This window comes from Phocoena phocoena, chromosome 10, assembly GCF_963924675.1.
Source record: "Phocoena phocoena chromosome 10, mPhoPho1.1, whole genome shotgun sequence".
In the NCBI taxonomy this organism is placed as follows: domain Eukaryota; kingdom Metazoa; phylum Chordata; class Mammalia; order Artiodactyla; family Phocoenidae; genus Phocoena; species Phocoena phocoena.
The window spans coordinates 19,841,580-19,863,769 of NC_089228.1; the positions used below are offsets into that span (position 1 = coordinate 19,841,580).

General features: G+C 40.3%; 1 non-coding gene across 1 annotated transcript; it reads right to left on the minus strand.

Annotated features, from left to right (window-relative positions):
• Window positions 1-16,279: 16,279 nt before the first annotated feature.
• Window positions 16,280-16,352, minus strand: TRNAG-CCC (transfer RNA glycine (anticodon CCC)). The gene has a single exon. It is a non-coding gene; the product is annotated as a tRNA-Gly (tRNA).
• Between the last annotated feature and the right edge of the window lie 5,838 nt (window positions 16,353-22,190).

A 22,190-nucleotide genomic window follows, 5' to 3' on the forward strand; every position in this document is an offset into this window, starting at 1 on the left:
TTGTGGTTCGTTCATGTCAATAACGACTAGAATCAGATTGTTCAAGCCTGAGCTAAGTAGAGCCGCACAAAGGTTTGCATCGGCAGACAACAAAGAAGAGAAAGCACGGAGCAGTGTTGTTAATAAAGAATGGAACTCAAAAAAAAAAAAAAAAGAATGGAACTTAAAAATTGTACTGACTTGCCCAGAATTAGGACTTTATCTACTTAGGAGGCCCACTGTAAGCTGGAATCTGAATTAATAAGACCGTTTTCTCATGCTAAGCAGTCACTGTTTTAACAAATAACCTCTTCTCCCAATAATATATTGCAAGTGGACACCATAGTTTGAAACTATAAGTTTCTGGATGACACTGAAATTTCCAGTACCTTCGTGCTTGCTTGAATGCTTGCACATAGGGCAAACTTCTGCGGTCCAAGCCAGGGATGTCTGCCTATGGAATACGGTACTACAATGTGTCCTTTCCTGGAGAGGAGCTCTAAGTGACAATCACAAACAGTACTTGAGGAAAAAACAAAATCACCTGCTTTCTTTTTTGCTGTACGCGGGCCTCTCACTGTTGCGGCCTCTCCCGTTGCGGACCACAGGCTCCGGACGCGCAGGCTCAGCGGCCATGGCTCACGGGCCCAGCCGCTCCGCGGCACGTGGGATCTTCCCGGACCGGGGCACGAACCCCTGTCCCCTGCATCGGCAGGCGGACTCCCAACCACTGCACCACTAGGGAAGCCCAGAATCACCTGCTTTCTTGCGTCTGAAGCGGCTCCCCAGTCAATGAGGACAATGCTTCCAGAAATAATTTCTCAGGGCAGAGGTCCGATAGGAGTTAGCAGGTAACCATTTCTGCAGATCTGCTCTGATCCTTCGGTCAGACAAAACCAAACAAAGCACCAGGTCAGCACACAACTTAGTAGGGCCTAATAACACTGTGAGTAAGGAAAACAGACAGGGATACTGGGAAATCTAGGGCCTCTTATTTTTTAAAGGCCCAAGTGTTTACCAGCTGACCTTCCTCTTTACTGCGGTCTGGGAAGCAAGGTGCATACAATAAAGTTCAAACCAATCAACTGCTTTCAGCTGTTCTTGTGTAATGAATTTTTAAACATTTGGTCATTAGACCCAATATATATGCAGGTCAGTTTCTGAACAGGATGGGAACAGTTTGGGAGCAGATGCCATGGTACTGCCTTGTGGAAAGGGGATAGTAAGGAAGCAAAGAGGATATTTATATGGCTCCACCCATCAGGTTCAATGTCTTCCAGTTCTTTTGCCTCCCAGCCCCCTCTTTACATTGCTTCAGTGATCAGGAATAGTTATTAACTCCTGTTGTCACTTCTTTTCATTAACTGAATGGAGACCTGAAGACCACGAAGGGGAGACCCTGGGCCAGTTTTCTCTTAAACAGGCCTCTCCATGAAGAGTCTGAAGGTGGTGTAGCTGAAAATTGGCCTTGTGTGTTTGGTAAATGGCACACTGATTTGTTATTTTCTGAGCAGTCTGTTCTAGATTCTTCAACTTATTTTTGAACATCAATGAGCTGAAAGCTTTCAGGGGTAAAGAATTTAAATCACTTAACCATTTCCCTTTGTTGCATTCTGGTGGCCATATGTACGGGGGTAGCTTTAATGCTGATAGTGGGGGCGGGCGGGGGTCAAACACAAGATTATATTGAAGATGGTAAAAGAAAAAATAAGATGCAGTATTCTACCAGTCAGTTTAAAAGGTTATCTTTGTAAGTCAGTCCAGCAACCTAGTTCCAAATGGTTGCATTCCTCATAAGGAACTTCTAATAGCAACATTCACCAAATTTTATATATTATAAGATATACATTGCCCTTCCATGCCCCCAAACCAAGCAGAAGGGGAAGCTGCTGGAGTTTATGTTTTAGATTAGGACATACATAAAAGCTCATCTAGAAGTTACCCCGACAAATAAAACTCCAACGTAGCCAGGTATGTTTGGATGGTGGAAAAACAACCAACCACAGCTTGCTGATAAAATTTTAAAAAGTAGTGGTGAGGGAAAGGCAACAACTTGCTTTATAAGGCACAGATGGCTAGGTACAGAGCTTTTTGTGTGAGTACAGCAGCTGGTAGTTTGGTTTAAATTATATCTGAATAGCTAGTGATCTTGATACTATCAAAATTGTAACAAAGCAATAAAGCCAGGGTGTTAAACCTTTTTTTTTTGGTGGTAGCTCAATTCTGTACTCCTCACAAACTATCAGAGACGTAGACAATTATTCATAAATGATTGTTTCATCAACACAAATATCATTTCTAGTATTCGGTCTTAAAAGTAAACAAACCCCGAAGATTTACATCAAGTTAAGGTGTTTTACCAGGGGAAAATCATTACTGATAGATATCTTTGTAGAATAACTATGGGTAGGGAGGTATGGAGAGAACTGTCTATATTTCAAGTAACCAAATATTTAAAAATTGTGAATACATTGGTAGCGTGTCGATATTCGTATGCACTCAAATACCAAAGTTTTCCTTGTAAAATCAAGGAGAACTGGTAAACCAGGAGCCTCGTGACAATCTACTTTAAATACAAGAACGTTCATTTTGAAGTTCTAATTTGAGAAGAAGCCAAATTATAGAAAATGTTTACAGGCAAAATCATTGAGTGGTCTCCCGATTTTTCCTAGAGTAGAAATCTATATGTATGAGAAAAGTAAGGTTCTTTCAATGAAGAAAAAGAAATTTCCGATTGAAGATCTAAATTTTTAAGGAATGAGGCTACACAACTGCTCTCCCCCCACATATGTGGAGTATGCTGGCCTTCATTAGTGATTGAAAGGAGGAAACGACCAAGAAAAGGCAAGGGAAGGAGCAAGGGGCATTCTAAGGGCCTTTGCTAGAACTTCATAAATACGAGATAAGACGAGAACAATCATCAGGTCAGCTCACTTCTCCCCATCATCAAAATATTTTTCCTAAATCATGACTCTGTTTCTGACAGAATTGTAAAAAAGAAAATAGGACTCATTTTAATAGTTATGACCTGATAAATGACTTCCAAAATCCAGCTCCATGGACCTTTTTTTTTTTTTTTTTTTTTTTTTTTTGTTTGTTTTTTTGCGGTACGCGGGCCTACTCATTGTCGTGGCCTCTCCCGTTGCGGAGCACAGGCTCCCAACGCGCAGGCTCAGCGGCCATGGCTCACGGGCCCAGCCGCTCCGCGGCATGTGGGATCTTCCCGGACCGGGGCACGAACCCGCGTCCCCTGCATCGGCAGGCGGACTCTCAACCACTGCGCCATCAGGGAAGCCCCATGGACCTTTTTTTAATCTATGCCATGCCCCCAGAAAAGTTTATTTTTAATGCCCGTGTTTTGTGTGTCACAGAAAACAATGGTTTGTGCTCCCTCTGTTGGCTTTTCAGTAGCAGTTAATTTATAAATTCCATTCCTGGAGGTCCCCTGTCATAGCAGGGCGTCCTGCAGCTGCAGCAAGGGACAGGATGTGTCAATAATTGGACTTTACGTTCCCTTTAAACAGAAAGTCATTCTATTTTCATTTCTTGCAAATAATTCAGAAAACAGAAGATGACTTGGTAATAGAGCAGAGCCATTTCACAACTAAAGAAGAATGTGGATGCCCCTAAAATATTAGGTCAGATTTTTTTTTTAATGTATAAAAAATAGTTCTTCTAACCATTGGAGTTGGTGAGAAAACATATTAATGGAATAATTGATTTTCCATTCATTCTCTTAATTGTTTTTGTCCCTGTGAGAGCTGCAAGCTTAACATAAAAGGACAGAAGAGTACTAAAAGAAGAAACGAATCATTTTCACACCCCAGTCAGGGTAACTCAGAGGGAGAAAAAAACCTAGAACTTCACTTAATTTATCTTCCTGTTTAAAAAAAGGAAGTTTCAGACCAAAATTATTCTATGTACTTCATTACTATTCACCTTCATTTAGCCCAGCAAGGCCTCCTAAGGCTCTTAATGTACGGAGAAAAACCTATTCATGATGGGTGTGCTATTCTCCAAGTTTTTTTGTTTATTTGTTTTATCGTAGCTATTGTCTAATTGTGTCTTAGGATTTAAAAGCTAGAATACGTACTCTGAGAATTTAAAATCTCAAGCACATCGATATTTCAGGCTCCTGTATTTGTGGTTTAAATTATCTAGTTATATGTCATGAAACCATATTGGCCTTTGTAGAGATCTTCTCAATGTCAGAGAAGGGGATTCTTTTTAAAAGATGATTAGAAAATAATCAGAGCCACTACTAAATGAGCATTTGCTATGTGCCAGGCATCATGCTGAGCTCTGCATATGCATTATCTCATGTCATCTTCAGGACAATCTTTTATGGATTACCAGAATCATTATCATCAGACTCACTGGCAGGAAAGGACACTGAGGACGAGAGAGATCAAATACTTTGCCTAAAGTTGCCAGCCTGATGCAAAATAGAGCTGGGCTTTAAACCCAGGGGAAGTGATACCAAGTCCTTGTTCATAGAACCGTGGTTCTCCATCTTTAGCGAGCAAACAAATCCCCTGGGGATGTGGTTAAAGTGCAGACTCTGTCTCAGTAGGGTAGGACCTGTGATTTTGCATTCCTAATGAGCTCCCAAGTGATGCTGATGCTGGGGATTCTCCCAGGATCCTATGAATGACCAGGCACAAGGCCAGCAGTTCTCAAACTGTAGCGACCTCAAATCAGCTGAAGGGCTTGTTAAAACACAAATTGTGAAGCTCCACGTCCCAGAGTTTCTGATTCAATAAATCTAGAGTGGAATATGCTAATTTGCATTTCAAATAGTTCTTAGGTGATGCTGATGCTACTGTACCACACTTAGAGACTTGCTGTCATAAGGATGAAACCCGGCCAGTGAGATTCTAACTCTGTAGGCATTGGGAGGGGCTGGGACGAAGAGTTTTCTCCATCGCCCCAGGCAATTTTTATAATCAGGTAAATTGGCAAAATATAGCTCTAATGTAGACTATCCAAGTAGTATGTTACATTGGAGTGTAGTGCTGTATAGTAAGGCTATGGTATAATAGATCGTACTTTATTACTCACCAAATACAATAATACTTATATTATTCAAAGAATATATGTACCATAGAGGACTGACCCCCGACCACCTTTAAAAAAAAATGATGATTTCCTTTTAACTGTCTTTTGGTGGGAGTGTCTTTGAAGCTATGTAAGATTCTCAGAGCAGCACCGGATGTGGCAGTTTCACAGCTGGTGGGTTTTTAAATACTTTTTGGTGTCTGTGTGCCAATGTGGTATACATTTCTCAAAATGCTGACTACTGAACAAACATCCACTTAACCCGCTTTTGCATACATTTCAATCTGATAGCTATGACATTGCAATTACATTGATGGGATGTTTGAGATCTGCGTATGTGTTTGTTCTAGCTTGGACAGAGCAGCAATCTAAACGGAATCCAAGTCAGAAAACCATTTTCGGAGACATCAAGCTCTGTTGCAGACCAACAAGCTCTGTCTGCACACACACCCAAGGCAAACCAGTGCTGCCCTCTCCCCTTGCGAGATCTTCCAGTTTGTATGCTCTCTGCCCTCTTCCTGGCATCTAGCTTTGGGCTGGGCTTTGCTGCTACTAAGTTACTTCATCCCTCCTTTAAACAGGCATGAACTAAACTTTACTGCAAAAGGGGCACTACAGGAAAAGTGGAGACAGAGCGAATGTTCCTTCTGAAAACAATTTGAATGTCTACTCACTATTTAAAACAAACAAACAAACAAAACCACCAGGAAATAAACCACATAGCCATGAGTATAAGCCTTATTCTCATTGATTAGAAAACTGGACATTTGGCAAACATTCTAAAATATTTCGGATATACAATAAGTATATAGAGTAATTTGACAACTACAAATATATATACCACCTAAGTTAGGAAATAAAATATCATCAATATAATTTCAATCCTTCGTGCCCCACTCCTAGATCATTTCCCTCCAGCCCTCCTTGGTAAACAATATCAAGAAGAACTTATATCTATTCTTTTCTTATATGCCTTTAAACTATTATTACATATGTATGGAGACTGAAGGAATAAACAATGTTGTTTTGGAGGTATTTGAACTTTACATGGTGGTATCATACTGTATGTATTTTTCTGCAGTTTCTCTTTATCACACAATATACTTTTACATGAAGTATGGCTCTACCTCATTTATTTTCATGTTCTGTCGTTTTGTATGATACGAATATACTGCAGCTCACAAATGCATTCTTTTGTTGATGGACATTTGCATTGTTTCCACTGAAAAAAATCTGTAACAAGGTTTCAATGAATATTCCTCAAACTCCCGGTACAAATTTGCAGTGGTTTTCTTGGATACAATACGGATTTTTACTGGATGTGGACTTGTGCTCACTGGCCAATATGGTAGCTGCTTACTGAACCCTTGTGGCTATTAAGCCCTTGAGATACGCCTAGTCTCAGTGGCAATGTCCTCTAAGTGTAAAATACACACTGGGTTTCAGAAACAGTATGAAAAAAAGAACATAAAATACCATTAATAGATTTTTAGATTGATTATATGCTGAAATAATAATATTTTGGATACCCTGATCTAAATAAAATACATTATTAAAATTAACTTTACCTGTTTTCTTTTACCTTTTTAAAACGTGGCTGCTAGAAAGTGCCATTTACATCTATGGCTCACATGTTATTTTCTTTAGGCAAAGCTGGTCCAAACAATTTCCTAAGTAGTTATACCAATTTAGTCTCCCATGAGAGATGTTAAGAATTCCCCCATATTCTTGCTTATACGTGGTACTGTTACACCCTCATTTTTGCTATTTTAGCTGTGAAATAATTTCTATTCGTGGTATGATTTTGCGTTTAACTCATTATTTATGAGGTTGAGAATCATACATATTTATTGTCTATTTTGGTTTCTTCCTCCACTGATGTCTCTTGACCCTTTTTCGATTGGGTTATTTTTTATTTTCTTATTGATTTGTAGGAGTTCTTTATATTCTCCCAGTGTAGGTCTTAAAAAACTTTTTTTTCATAGTCTCTTTTGATATATAGAAATGTTTAATTTAATGTACCCATTTATTGACTTTTGGAACTTGAGCTTCTCAGTAAATAATATTTGGAAGTGTTTTAACAGGGGTAGAGTTTTTTGTTTTGTTTTCATAAGTGCTTTACCCCTAGCACCTAGAACAGGGCCTGGTACGAATACGCAGTCCATAAATATTTGTGGAATGAAGTTATGTCACCTTTCTGTGGATTCTCCAGTCCATACTATGCCTTTGTCATCAGCTTCCTTCCTCAGGATCTAGAATCACCTTCCTGTTTAGCTGAATGTAGCTTGCTTTCATTCCCTTTGAAGCTCACTGGTTTCGTATTTTTCATTCTTCTGACAAGTTGTACTTACACAGTGTTTCGCAAAGTGTATTCCCTGCTATAGCGGTTCCACAGGATGTTAAAAATGTCATGTGAAACATAGATTACCATAGACAAACTGGCTTTGGGAATGAAGGTGGACAGTTTTGGACATTACAAGACTTCTGGAGCCTTTGATATGCTAATGTGATTGTACACATCTAAGAGTGGGATAGATGTGGGTTGCATTTCCCAAACCTATTTTACCAAGGGCATGTGTGTTTAAAAAACGGTATTGTGCAACTCCTGCTCCAAAGAATATGACTGTTTAAAAGCTATGGCTGGACCTATTGGAGGACTGAATTAAAAACCCTAAGACTCAGGGTATATGCCCAGTAGTGGGATATGGTAGCTCTATTTTTAGTTTTTTAAGGAACCTCCATACTGTTCTCCATAGTGGCTGTATCAATTTACATTCCCACCAACAGTGCAGGAGGGTTCCCTTTTCTCCACACCCTCGCCAGCATTTCTTGTTTGTAGATTTTTTGATGATGGCCATTCTGACCGGTGTGAGGTGATACCTCGTTGTAGTTTTGATTTCCATTTCTCTAATGATTAATGATGTTGAGCATCTTTTCATGTGTTTGTTGGCAATCTGTATATCTTTTTTGGAGAAATGCCTATTTAGGTCTTCTGCCCATTTTTGGATTGGGTTGTTTGTTTGGTTTTTTTTTTTTGGTATTGAGCTGCATGAGCTGCTTGTATATTTTGGAGATTAATCCTTTGTCAGTTGCTTCGTTTGCAAATATTTTCTCCCTTTCTGAGGGTTGTCTTTTTGTCTTGTTCATGGTTTCCTTTGCTGTGCATATGCTTTGAAGTTTCATTAGGTCCCATCTGTTTATTTTTGTTTTATTTCCATTTCTCTAGGAGGTGGGTCAAAAAGGACCTTGCTGTGATTTATGTCATATGTCATAGAGTGTTCTGCCTACGTTTTCCTTTAAGAGTTTTATAGTGTCTGGCCTTACATTGAAGTCTTTAATCCATTTTGAGTTTATTTTTGTGTATGGTGTTAGGAATTATTCTAATTTCATTCTTTTACATGTAGCTGTCCTGTTTTCCCAGCACCACTTATTGAAGAGGCTGTCTTTTCTCCATTGGATACTCTTGCCTCTGTTATCAAAGATAAGTGGACCATATGTGCATGGGTTTATCTCTGGGCTTTCTATCCTGTTCCATTGACCTATCTTTCTGTTTTTGTGCCAGTACCATACTGTCTTGATCACTGTAGCTTTGTAGTATAGTCTGAAGTCCAGGAGCCTGATTCCTCCAGCTCTGTTTTTCTTGAGTCATGTACCACAATGTTCTTTGCAGCACTATTTACAATAGCCAGGACATGGAAGCAACCTAAGTGTCCATCAAGAGATGAAAGGATAAAGAAGATGTAGCACATATATACAATGAAATATTACTCAGCCATAAAAAGAAATGAAATTGAGTTATTTGTAGTGAAGTGGATGGACCTACAGTCTGTCATACAGAGTGAAGTAGGTCAGAAAGAGAAAAACAAATATGCTAACACATATACATAGAATCTAAAAAAAAAAAAAAAAAAAGGTTCTGAAGAACCTAGGGGCAGGACAGAAATACAGACACAGATGTAGAGAATGGACTTGAGGACACGGGGAGAGGGAAGGGTAAGCTGGGAGGAAGTAAGAAAGTGGTACAGACTAATATAAACTACCAAATGTAAAACAGATAGCTAGTGGGAAGCAGCCGCATAGCACAGGGAGATCAGCTCGGTGCTTTGTGACCACCTAGAGGGATGAAATAGGGAGGGTGGGAGGGAGATGCAAGAGGGAGGAGATATGGGGATATATGTATATGTATAGCTTACTTTGTTATAAAGCAGAAACTAACATACCATTGTAAAGCAATTATACTCCAATAAAGATATTAAAAAAAGAAAGATTCTGACGAACCTAGAGGCAGGACAGGAATAAAGACACAGGTAGACAATGGACTTGAGGACACGGGGAGGGGGAAGGGTAAGCTGGAACGAGTGAGAGAGTAGCATTGACGTATATACACTACCAAATGTAAAATAGATAGCTAGTGGGAAGCAGCTGCATGGCACAGGGAGATCAGCTCGGTGCTTTGTGACCACCTAGAGGGGTGGGATAGGGAGGGTGGGAGAGAGACGCAAGAAGGAGGGGATATGGGGATATACGTATGCATATAGCTGATTCACTTTGTTATACAGCAGAAACAAACACAACACTGCAAGGCAATTATACTCCAATAAAGATGTTAAAAAAGAACAAAAAACGAAGAAACCCTAAGACTGCAACTACACACAAAGCAAAATATTGAATGTGGTCAATAATTGGAAATATCAAGTTTTGAAATTCACACACATTTAACTCAAATACCTGAAATTTTCAGTATAAGTTGTTTTCTTATTAATTTTATTTTATTTTATCCTTACTAATTTTAAATCACTACCCCTTCACAATGTCTGGGTGGGCATGTCATCCACATTAGGGGCTGTACTTTAAATTAATGTAATTACTAGAACATACTAAAAGTTAGCTTTATTTTCAAATTAGAAGGAACATTTTTGAAATAAATGCTTTCTACTATGAAAAGTATGTCTGTACCTTTTGTGATTTCTCTTACATCAACAACTTAGGATAGGAAAATATTCTTAGCTCTTTTAATGTATTTTGTTCTCTTTTATTCTAAGTTGAGTGTTTGCATTGAGAAAACATGTTCTCTCTTAACATTATAGAAATTAAGATCGGCAGAAAAGCCTAAGTTATGAACTTGGACACAGCAGGAACAAAGTGTTAAGTTTCTAAAATTCTTTTTCATTTGTTTCTGGTTTCAGGCTGCTAACTTTCTGTTTGGAAGGGGTGAGAGATGGCATGATCAAAAAATAGCCACGAGAAGAGATATCAAATTGCTAAAGACAGTTTGGAGGGCAAGTTGGCAATATTTATGAAAACTAAAAATGGACATTTCCTCTGACCCAGTAATTCCATTTCTTGGTATCTACTGTAGAAAAAAAAGAAATCAATGATGTTCATGAGGGTATATATTCAGAGGTATTCACTGAAATATTATTTGCAATAGTGAAAAATAGAAAAAAATATAGACTATTTAAATGTCACTAGGGAGTATTTTTAAAAACTTGATACAGACATATTATGAACTAATATGGAATGAAGAATTACAACTGTATCTAATACTAAGGAAAGATCTGTGAGATATATTTTGAGTTGTAGAACAAGGCATGCAGAATGATCCCTTTTGTTTGAAAAGACCCAAAACTCATATATTTCTACAGACATGCATGATGTAAATGTCGTAAGTCAATATAGTATGAAAAGCAGTAGTTACATCTGGTGAGGGTACCTAAGTTGGAGAAGACGGACAAGGGAGATGCAGAAATAATTCTTGGATTGCTTTTATAATTATACATTAATGAAAAAAATAAAGAAAATGTTACTTATTTAAATTTCTCTTTAGCCTTTTACACATTTAACTGTATTGCAGCTCAAATTTTATTAAACCAAACTCATGGTGCTGGCTTTTGCTCTGTACAAAAAGGCACAGCTGATCCTTCTCTGCTTGTCATTTGGATATGCATACTCCTGTTACTTTAAGGACTATTTCTGGAAGATAAGGGGCAGAAATGAGGGAGACAATGGAGAAGAAAAGCCTTTCCCTCCATGAGAAAACAAGAGCACATTATGAAGTTTCTCCACTTGACAATTTTCCCCCAGGACAGGACGTGTAGAAACATATTTGGCAACAGCAAAGCCACGGCTGGCTTTTCGAAACAGAGAAAAATAAAAAGCGGGCCCTGAGTGAAATGCCTCTGAAGACTACCTGTTGTTGTCCATTGTCAACATTCTTCCCCTGGAAAAGAATCAGCCAATATATATGCGGTGGCCGCATCCCCAAACTGGGCACTAGATTAAAAACACGCCAGAGCCCAGGCATGAGACGCACGCCAAGATCTGAATACCTTGGGCTGTAAAAACAGGTAGAGAGGCCCTCTCAGTTGAAACCTGCAGCTGGGAATTAGGGAGAGCAGAGAGGCGTTCTGGGGGAATTTATGAACCTATTTGAACATCATAAGTTTGAAATTTCCAGACGAAATTGAGCCTGGTACGGTTCCATTTATCACACTTTCCATTTCAGGCTGACGGGGATGGAGGGAATTTAAGTGACAGCTTGCTCACCCTCCCCCCCAGGCCACCTGATGAAATTGTGGAGTGGCGCCTGCCCGGCACGTAGGAAGCAGATGAGAAGGAACTAGCAGCAGGGGTAGTTGGGATGGGGGCACGTGGTGGCGGCCCTGAGCGGGTAGAGGGCTCCATGGGGCGGGGGAGGGGCGGGGAGAGGCCAGGGAGGAGTCGGCTAGGAGGATGTGAACACGAGCAGAAGAAGGCTGGCAACTGAAGTCCCTGCGCCAAGAGAAGGACGAAAAGGGATGGAGAGGGAAGGCGGGAAAGGAAAAAAGGGGAAAAAACCAGCCCAGCTGTTCAAGTACATTGAAAGTGAAGGGGATGCTGATTGAGAATAGCAATCACTCAGAAAAGCCGGAACAACAAAAGAAACATAGAAAGGGACCGCCTGGAGGAAGAAAGTCTCCGTGGCATTTTTATGACTGCTTTTCAAATGGGAGAAAACTGTAAAGGTGGGTGGAATGATTTCAGCATCTCTTAAACATGGGGTACCTGCCTGGCTGTGGCCAGGAGGTTTGCTGGGCTGCCTATCATCTCTCCTTTCCTTCGCAAGTTGGAGAGGTAGCTTTATCCGTTCCCATCAGATGTGTGGAAACCACGCCTTGATACGGATGTGCTTCACTGGACAAGAAAAAGGGACCAAGAGTGAGAAAGTTCCCTCTTAGCAACTTATAGCATTTTTCCCCCTTCTGTTTTACCTCAGGCTACTATTTCTGTCTCCTCTTTGAGTTTCTGTTAAACACACTCAAGATTTTTTAGTGTGTTTCTGTTGTATTTTTCAAGATACCCCATGTCCCCCCCAAAAAAGTTAACTTTGGGAAGAACAGATCATGTGCTCCTAGAAATTCGAGACTGGCTTGTGCTAATCCAAGGCACATTTTTTTGAGAGGGTCACTTGAGACACATCAGTAGTACCAGTTTGTTTTGGAATCACATTTAGCAGAATTTTTTTAAAACCATGAATAAGTCTGTGTTTTTCATGAAAACAAAGAGCAGATTTTGCAAACAAAGGATGTCATTTATCCCCCAAATGCAAGTGTTTTGTATATAAACAATATGACACTTTACCTGAGAAAATTAGTGATGAATTAATGACAGGGAATTCTGCCTACGTGCAACCTCTGTATCTACTGGTGGTATAAAATTTGCCCTTGAAAGAAAGTGTAGTGTTTTCTCCTCACAGAGTCACAGAGATATCAGTCATTTCGTGAAATGAAAATTCATCGTTTGATAAGCAATGAACACGTGCTTCTTTCAGACACAGCCAAATGTTTCATTAGATTTTTAGATAACGGCATTTGAAGGCTTCTATTCGAACTCGCATGCAGTGCATTAGAAATGGTCCCATTCAAAGCTATCGCTGAGGCTACAAAGGAAGAATCTCTCTCTCTCCAGCAAAGCACCTTTTTCACGTGAGCTTTTGCACTAAAACTCCAGGACACCGTCAACAACAATCAATGTCTCGTGAGACTGCCCAAGTTTAAGTGATATCTGTTGGTTCAGGTAGTCATGCAGAGGTGTCAGTTGTCCTCAGGCACATCACAGAGAATGCATGCTACCAAGAAAGTGAGGAGAGAAACTGGTTCAAGAGTGCAATTGATTTGAAAACGACTTAACAATCTGAAACCACACTGTAGACTCACACCGTAGACTTATGGCTAGCCCGTTGTTCTCTGAAATTCAGAGGGGGACACAATAAAATTAGACGCTCCTTTGGAATTGAGTGTGCTGATCTAGCACTTCCCTTGGCGCCCTACCAAGAGCATCAAATCTGTGCTTTAAGAATGTAAGAGGCACTACTCTGATTGGAGGGGATGCCGTTAGATACTCCGATGGCTTACACTTCACTTGGGATCAACTGGAAAATGTGTGTTAAGAATCTCTTTCACAATTATGAAATTTCACTTCCAATGCAAAAATATCTTGCAGGCTAACTGAGAAGTAATACCACCCCAGAGAAAAGCATTGGCTGTCTCCCAGATTAATATGGGGTTATGGTCCATGACTGGGTTAGATGAGGTAAAAATTTCCCACCACTCTTCCAGATATACAGGAAATTGTTGTGCTTGAAATAGATTCGGGCTAAGTAACTAATTAAAAGAATTTGGATCAAGAAATGTGACATGGAATGTGATGTAGATATTTCCAGTTCTTATTCAGGAAACCTTATTGCAAAAAGGTTGAAAGATAATTGAGAAAATAATTTAGATGGTGGTGAGAGTTATTTGTGTGAAGATAAAATACAGAGTCCTTTTCATTTAGATGGAGAAGCTGCCAAGTAGCTCTTGGTGATAATTCTATGCACGAAATTTTCATAGTGGGCTTCAGTACCTTGCCAGATGAAAGCTTTTGCTCAGTTTAAAGTTGGAAAAGAGATTTGAGTTTCCACCAAGGATAATGTGTTAAGCTTGGTAATTAAAGACTGTTTTTCATAAATAATGCCAAAAGCACATTGGGAACACTGGGCTCATATATTACTGTATTTTAAAGAAATCAAGGGCCTAATAAATTCTTGACAGGATCACAGACACACACGTATACACACACTCACTCCATTAACATCAGGATATGAGATGAAATTATATAACTTTTCTAATCGAGTATTATTAAATGACATGAAAGGAAAATATGCCTATGGGGGGGGGGTCTGTAAATAATGACCAGTTTTTAAAATAGAATATAAACTTTGAGTTGCACGGTCCGGTGCTACGCCAATTGTGTTCCATGATCTGGTGCCAGTCCATGGTCAGTCCACAACAAGATACAGAGATTGAGGCTGATCATCTAGAAACAGCTCTAGCAATCAGACAAGGACTGTGAAATATCGTCATTTAAAAATGAGCTTGCGGCCTTCCCTGGTGGCGCAGTGGTTGAGAGTCTGCCTGCCGATGCAGGGGACACGGGTTCGTGCCCCGGTCCGGGAAGATCCCACATGCCACGGAGCGGCTGGGCCCGTAAGCCATGGCCGCTGAGCCTGCGCGTCCGGAGCCTGTGCTCCACGATGGGAGAGGCCACAACAGTGAGAGGCCCGCGTAGGGCAAAAAAAAAAAAAAATGAGCTTGTGTTTCCTATCACCTCAATTTTCTATTTCATATTCATTATACTTTTTGAATGCATTGGTCCAAAATGCTAACAAATATTTCTCTTCCCCACAGGCAATCTGAGAAACACTGACATGAACTGTGCTTTTAAGCATCTCAGTGCTATTATCTGAATTCACCTTGTTTTTGTGTTTTGAGAAGGTGCATGATTTAACCTCAGTTTAATGAGGAAAACCAGACAGGTCGGTGGAATCTAGCCACTGCGGTTCTTGCTGAACCACATTCACGCCATTCTCCCCCTCGTTTACTCTACTTCACCCCCAGGCCCTTCTTCTGTCCCTCAAACACACCAAGTTCCCTCCTGTCTTTGAGTCTTTGCACTTACACTTCCCTTGGCCTGTAATGCTTTTCCTTCCATTCTTCCAAAGGACTGATCTTTGCTATGGACATCTCCACTTCAATGTCACCTCTTTAAGCTGAGGCCTCCCTGACTCTAACTGAAAAATAACTCCCCTCCAAGTCACTTTGTAGTACTCTCTAAGTGCCACCATCATGACTATTATATATTTTTAATTGTTCATTGCCTATTTTTCCATACTAGATTGTTAATCCAGCAAGAGCAGGAAACTTGACTGTTTTTTTTTTCACCACTGTGTACTCAAAGCCTAGAGCAATTAAGAGCACATTAGCATATTGGTTCATTGAAGGACTGACAGACTGTCTGAATATTTACATTCTCCTAGTAGAGTGTAAGCTCCTCAAAGACAGGTTTTATTTTATTCATTTATGTATTCCTAGCATCTTAGCACAGTGCCTAGCACAGAGAAACTGCATGAAAAATGCCATCTGAGGACAGAAGGGAATAAAATCCCTCCTGGGAACATCCATCTGGGAGTCCCATGCACCCTAGGACTCACATATTTGCATCTAAACTCATCACCCATATAAAACAGGTAGCTAATGAAGACCTACTGCATAGCACAGGGAACACTACTCAATACTCTCTAATGACCTATATGAGAAAAGAATCTAAAAAAGACTGGATATATGTATAACTGATTCACGTTGCTGTACAGCAGAAAGTAACACAACATTGTAAATCAACTCTACTCCAATAAAATAAATGAATAAACAAATTCATCATCCCCCCTTACAGTCTTCAGTTTTCATCACCATTTACCCAGGCTCCCAAGCAACGAACCAGTGTCAAAGTTGGTTCTGCCCTCATCCTTATGCCCGATCGTTAAAGAAAAATGAAACTGATTTAAAATCCCAATATATCTTTAGCCTTTGATTATATTCTTATTTTTGTTCTTGAGAACTTTTAAATTTTTATTTATTTTTTTATTTTTTTACAGTACGCGGGCCTCTCACTGCTGTGGCCTCTCCCGTTGCGGAGCACAGGCTCCGGACGCACAGGCTCAGTGGCCATGGCTCACGGGCCCAGCCGCTCCGCGGCATGCGGGATCCTCCCGGACCGGGGCACGAACCCGTGTCCCCTGCATTGGCAGGCGGACTCTCAAGGACTGCGCCACCAGGGAAGCCCTATTTTATTTTATTTTATTTTTAAAATATTTATTTATTTATTTGGCTGTACCAGGTCTTAGTTGCAGCAGGCGGGATCTTTCATTGCATCATGTGGGATCCAGTTCCCTGACCAGGGATCGAACCTGGGTCCCCTGCATTGGGAGCACAGAGTCTTAACCACTGGACCACCAGGGAAGTCCCCTATTTTATTTTTTTGATGGAGGCAGATTTACAATTTTTTTCTCTATGACTTGTGCTCTTCATGTCTTGGAGAGAAAGTCCTGCTTATTGGTTGTGGTGGTGGTGGCACTGTGGTGCTTTGCCTGGTTTCCTTGGTCCTTCTTACCAGTTCTACATGCCCACCTCCCCACTTCTGTTTGCTTTGCTTCCAAAGCTTCCTCCTTGCAACTTTCCTCAGAAAACTGAGCCGGGACTTTCTATCTCTCTGTGGACAACATGGAGCCAACATGGTTCCAACTGTCTTGGGCGCATGACAGCTCAGCATTCTTGCCTCGAGGTAGGGCAAACTCTGAGGGACAGTTAATTCTCTAGAGCTCCTCAGGGATCAGGCTAAGGCTGGGACTTGACCTGATTCTAGTTTTACTTTTATCTTTCACTAAGGGAAGCTAACCATGTTAAGGAAGCAGCAACAGAGTTACTTTTTTTTTTTCTTCTAACCGATGGCACAGGAAGAGAATTACTTTGAATATTTCTTAAGAATATTAACACTGTGGGGTGGAAGGAACAAAATAACAATCTATCAGTTGAAGCTTCCTATGTACCCCTGTTTCATGAGGCAACTCATTAAAGCCTCTGCAAGACTGAGAGAGAGGATAACCTGTCATTGGTAATGCAGGCAGAGCTTGAGGAAAAAGAAAAGGGAGAATGTCAGGACAATGGATTTGTCTGAAAACGATGAATGGGAGAATTTAGTAAAATACCCAGTAATATCTTATGGAGACAGAGGAAAGCTTATAACCCGCATATACTTCGCTACTGATCTATATATATATATCTCTACTTAAACTCAAAAGCCTTTTGACTTGCATCCAGAGCTGTATCTTACATAAGAAATAGAATAAGTCAGTGTATATGGTACATGTTGTTAAAATATAATAAAACATTCAAGCACACTCATTGTGAGGAGATGATGATCCTATAAAAAGCACCCAAGAACTGAAACCCACAAATGGAACAACAGATTCGTGTTTCTCATATCATATTCGCACTAGGGTAGAAGCATATTGAGCGGATGGGAAGCAAAATCGTGACATTTCTTAAGTTGTTAGTTTTCTGTTTCATACTTTGTTTCACTCTTGCTGACCTTCCTCTCTTTATGAAACAAAACTGAATAAATGTAAGTGGATTAAATGTTTACATGATATTTTACCAAATTAGTATACCAAGATGATTCCATTGTAAGAAAATCAAATCAGTTTAAAAAAGTAAATGAGGAAAGTAAAGCACTGGACAGAAGAGTCCATGGAAGCAGTTTCAAGACAGCAGGGTCTTCATGTATCTACCCAAATTCCCCTTCCTGGGAGGGCGATTAAGACAACCACGAAGGAGATAAAAGTTTTTCAGGGTTTGGTGCAAAGTCTACAATTGCTTTTTAATTACAAGAACCCATTTAATTAATTTTTTAATTAAGAATTTTTAGCAGTAGGGAAAATTTGCACACGTACAGGAAATGGATAATTATTTTAACATTTGGTGGCCTTTTATTAAATATTCTGAAAAATATAAACTCCGTAGATGCCAAATTTTGCAACATGGTCTTCCTCAGTCTGTTACAATACAGAAGTAAGCAGCTGAGTGGAAAGAAAAGCAAGGTTTCTCTGCTCAGAAGAAAGATGGCTTTTATTTATCTGGCCTCCCATGCTTTTCCACTCTGCTATTTTAGAAAGATTATACTTGTAAAAGGTTTACTCATGGTACAGTCTTAGACCAGACTTCTTAATACATGCCCTTTTTTAAAAAGGATAAAAAATGAATAAACTAAAGAACAATAAAAACACAATGCAGTTAGGTTTAATACATGTTTATCTTGATCAAAAATTCATATCTTCTGTACTATTGATTAAAATTTCATCAGCTATGTTTCTGCATAGAAACTCAGTGGTTATTTTGATTTTTTCTAAGAGAGGATAAAAATACATACACAAAATACACAGGAAACCCAATATAAAGCCTTATCATTGGAAAGAAAAGCAGGATTCTGCATTCACATATAGTCAAACCCAGGAACATGAAACCATGGAGCCTGTAGGCATCGAATATGAACATACTGGCTGCTGACTTTGGAAGCTCTGGTTGGTCTAATGGTGTCTCTTGCTAAGCGTGTGTGTGCTTGGGCCAGAATTTTAATGACTCTGAGCCTTGTCTGCAGAATGAGGATGTTATGGTGCGAGACCACTGTAAGGGTTTAAAGAAGTGATAAGTGTGAAGCACTTGGTAGCATCTGGGGCCACACACACTTAGTACAGGTTAGCTATCGTTAATGGTACAACTTCAGAAAGCCCTTTCCTTGGCAGGTATCTGTCTCGCTACCATCAAAATACGACGGCCGAGCAAAATTCATGATTCCCAAAGAACAGGCCTGCAAAACACTGGTATTAAAATCAAGACAGTGTACCGTGTTACAGGACATAATACTGAATAAACTTGAATCTCAATCTGAAAAGGATGCACTCATTGCAAACCTCATCCAAATCTTCTCATTAAGTCAAACAGCACATCTTTGTTTAGTGTTAAGATGACTTAACGTGCTTTATTCTTTTATCATATTTATTTTTGATGACCTATTTATGACAATTGATACCACTTTTATATTGACAATAATACTATAACATTTTCTTTTTAATAGCTTTATTTGAATAGTAATTGCTGAGACAGGCAGCCTTGTGAATACAGTCTTTCGACCCCAACTCAGACACAGAAGAATGGGCCTTGGGCATGGAACAATGCCTTACTGAGAGATAGAGTCCTCACAGCCTGTGCTGGGCTTGTTACCTTGTGTGGGAATATCTTTCCCTGTTTCAGACTCAGTGTGTGCTCTTTTGTTCTGCTTAAGCGTGTACATCATTTGGTGCCTGGCCAACCTCACTACTCTGTCTCCTTCAGGGAAGGGACAGGGTCCTTCATCCAATGGCACAAAAGGGGTATGTGCAGGCCAACTGTCCTGTGTCAGCTACTAGGAGGGTCTACTTGGCCATGAGGGATCAGTGCCCATGACTGAAACAGATCTTCCTAATGCCTCTTCTCTATATGAGTCAAGCACCGTTTCATCCAGGGCTCAGCTGTGTGGTGTTTTCCTTACTGACTCTGATACCGAGATGCAGTGGGCAAAAGTGCTCAGAGTTCTACTATTGGTGGTAGGTGATTGATAGATTTTATTTGCTTCCCTCCGGCCCCCAAATCATGACTGATTTAAAGAAAAATAAAGTAAGATAGTACAGGCAGTGTGCAAATATAGCAAAAATCTTAACGTTGGCTTGCTAGAGACTAAAGTTTGGAAAATGCTGGATTGAGCTAGTATATTATATTTCTATGGGGAAGAACTAATTCTCTCTGGTGACTGTCTCAGCGAGACTGGCTTTAGGGTCGAGTGGATTCTGATGGCTTTACTTTACCAGTCCGGAGCTTGGTTGGGGGTGTTTCTTTGTAGGGATCAGACAGGTAGAGAGCAACCTGGGGATCTTAAAGAGACAAGGCAACTCTACTTACAGGTGTTTAAAAAAAGCAAAACAAAGCAATACACACACACATACGCGTGCCCACACAGAGATGAACACAATCAGATCACTCCACTGTACCACTCCAAATACCCCTGAGGAAAGGTGGTAAGACACCTCACCCTCCCAATTTATGGCTTTTATTGTGGTTAAATATACATAGAATTTACCATCTTAGCCATTTTTCAGTGGACAGTTCAGTGGCATTAAATAATTTACAATGTCGTCCAACTACCACCACTGTTCACATCCCAAAGAGAAACTCTGTACCCATTAAACAATAACTTCCCATGGCCCCTCCCTCTAGCACCTGATAACTTCTACTTTCTGTCCTTATGAATTTGCCTATTTTAGGCACATCATAAAAGTGGAAGTACATATTATGTGTTCTTCTCTGTCTGGCTTATTCTACTTCATGTGTTTCCAAAGTTCATCCATGTTGTAGCATATATTAGAATTTCATTTCTTTTTATGGCCCAATATTATTCCATTGTACCTAAAGATATTCCACATTTTATTGATCCATTCCTGTGTTGATGGACACTTGGGTTGTTTCTACCTTTTGCCTACTGTAAATAATGCTAATGAACATTGCCCCTTCTAGTTAATACTCAGATAAAATGTTCTTTCCTTCTTATTTTAAAGACTGCCCTTGAGGACTGTGTTAGTTTCCTCTTGCTGCTTTAACAAATTACCACAAATGTAGTTGCTTAACATAGCACAAATTTATTACCTTACAGTTCTGGAGACCAAAATCAATCTTACTAGGCTTAAAGTCAAGTATTAGCAGGGCTGGTTCTTTCTGGAGGCTCTAGGAGAGAATCTGTTTCCTTGTCTGTTTCAGCTTCTAGAGGCTGCCCGCATTCCCTGGCCACTTGCCCCTTCCCCATTCTTCTAAGCACATCACTCCAATCTCTGATCCTGCTGCCTCTCTCTTATAAGGCCCCTTACAATTACATTGGGCAGACAGGACAGTCCAGAATAATCTCACGAGCTCAATGACCTTAATTTAATCACACCTGCAAAATCCCTTTTACCATGTAAGGCAACATACCCACAGGTTCCAAGGATTAGAAGGTGGACACCTTTGTGCAGTCATTTTTCAGCCTACCACAATGGTTTTCACCACTAGCAAAATGGCAGGAGGGACCTAGAGGGGGCAGTGATACTTTCCCATTACTTACTTGGGATGAGCCTGGGGTACCGATTCCCCTAGGGATGGTCCCCTAAGTGATTTCAGAATGTAAAGCAGAGAACAGTCACATTTGAGCAGTCACAACTGGAATGCCAACTCAAGGGTAATTTGCTTAGGCCACTGAATGGATGGGAAACAAAGAGAAGAGATCAAATATTTCTTCGCTGCTTACTAGGTGCCTGACATGTGCTGTCTCATTAACCCACACCACGTGGCCCCAAGATCGCACAGCAAGTACAGAGTGAAGCTGGAGATTCAAATACACGATATCTGACTCTGCCGAGCTTTTCTGTAGCTCCATTATGACTGGGTTTATATGACTTTAACTGGTAACAGGAAGAGGTTATAGGTTCCATTCACTAGAGCTCCCCGGTGTGGTTTAGCACAGGCACAGCCAGGGATCGGCAGTGTCTTTACCAGGCGGAGGCTTTCAACTGACCATTACGTCCACAATCTCTTATGCACAACTGCGAAATGCACTGCTCTGAAAACTAAAATATTATTTTCTTGCCTCTGTTGGAAGCAAAAATGTCATCAAACCTCAGCTAACGTAAGGGACTCATAGATTTCACTTAGCCCACTTGGTATGAATAGTCTTTCATCTTGCTGAGGAAGTGTTAACATGTTTGATTACGGTGTGCTGCTCAGAACCCCAGATTCTGAGGTGTTTGTTACATAAGGTGTGGTATATGCATCTTTGTACCTTTCAGAAATCCAAACAATTCTGAAATATATTTAACCCAAAGGCCTTTGGGTAAAGGACTGCGAACTCGTATTTCCCACTAACATTTCATAGTCAACTCAGACACACAATGTGACTGCATCAGGTAAACTCTTTCAGCTGCAAGGACGAGACACCCAACCCAAATTACTTTAAGCGTAACAACAACAGAAACAGCAACAAAAATGAAGGAACTTGATTTGCTCTCATAACAAATGCACACTTCTCGTATGCTGGGCCCTGAGGGCCCAGATGATTTTTTTCTGGCGTTCCCCCGTTAAGCCTGTTGACTTTATTCGTGAGGATATTCTTGCACCACATGGTGGGAACGGTAGCAACCCCAATTTCACATCCTCCTGGCTTATGATCCAAAAGGAGAACAT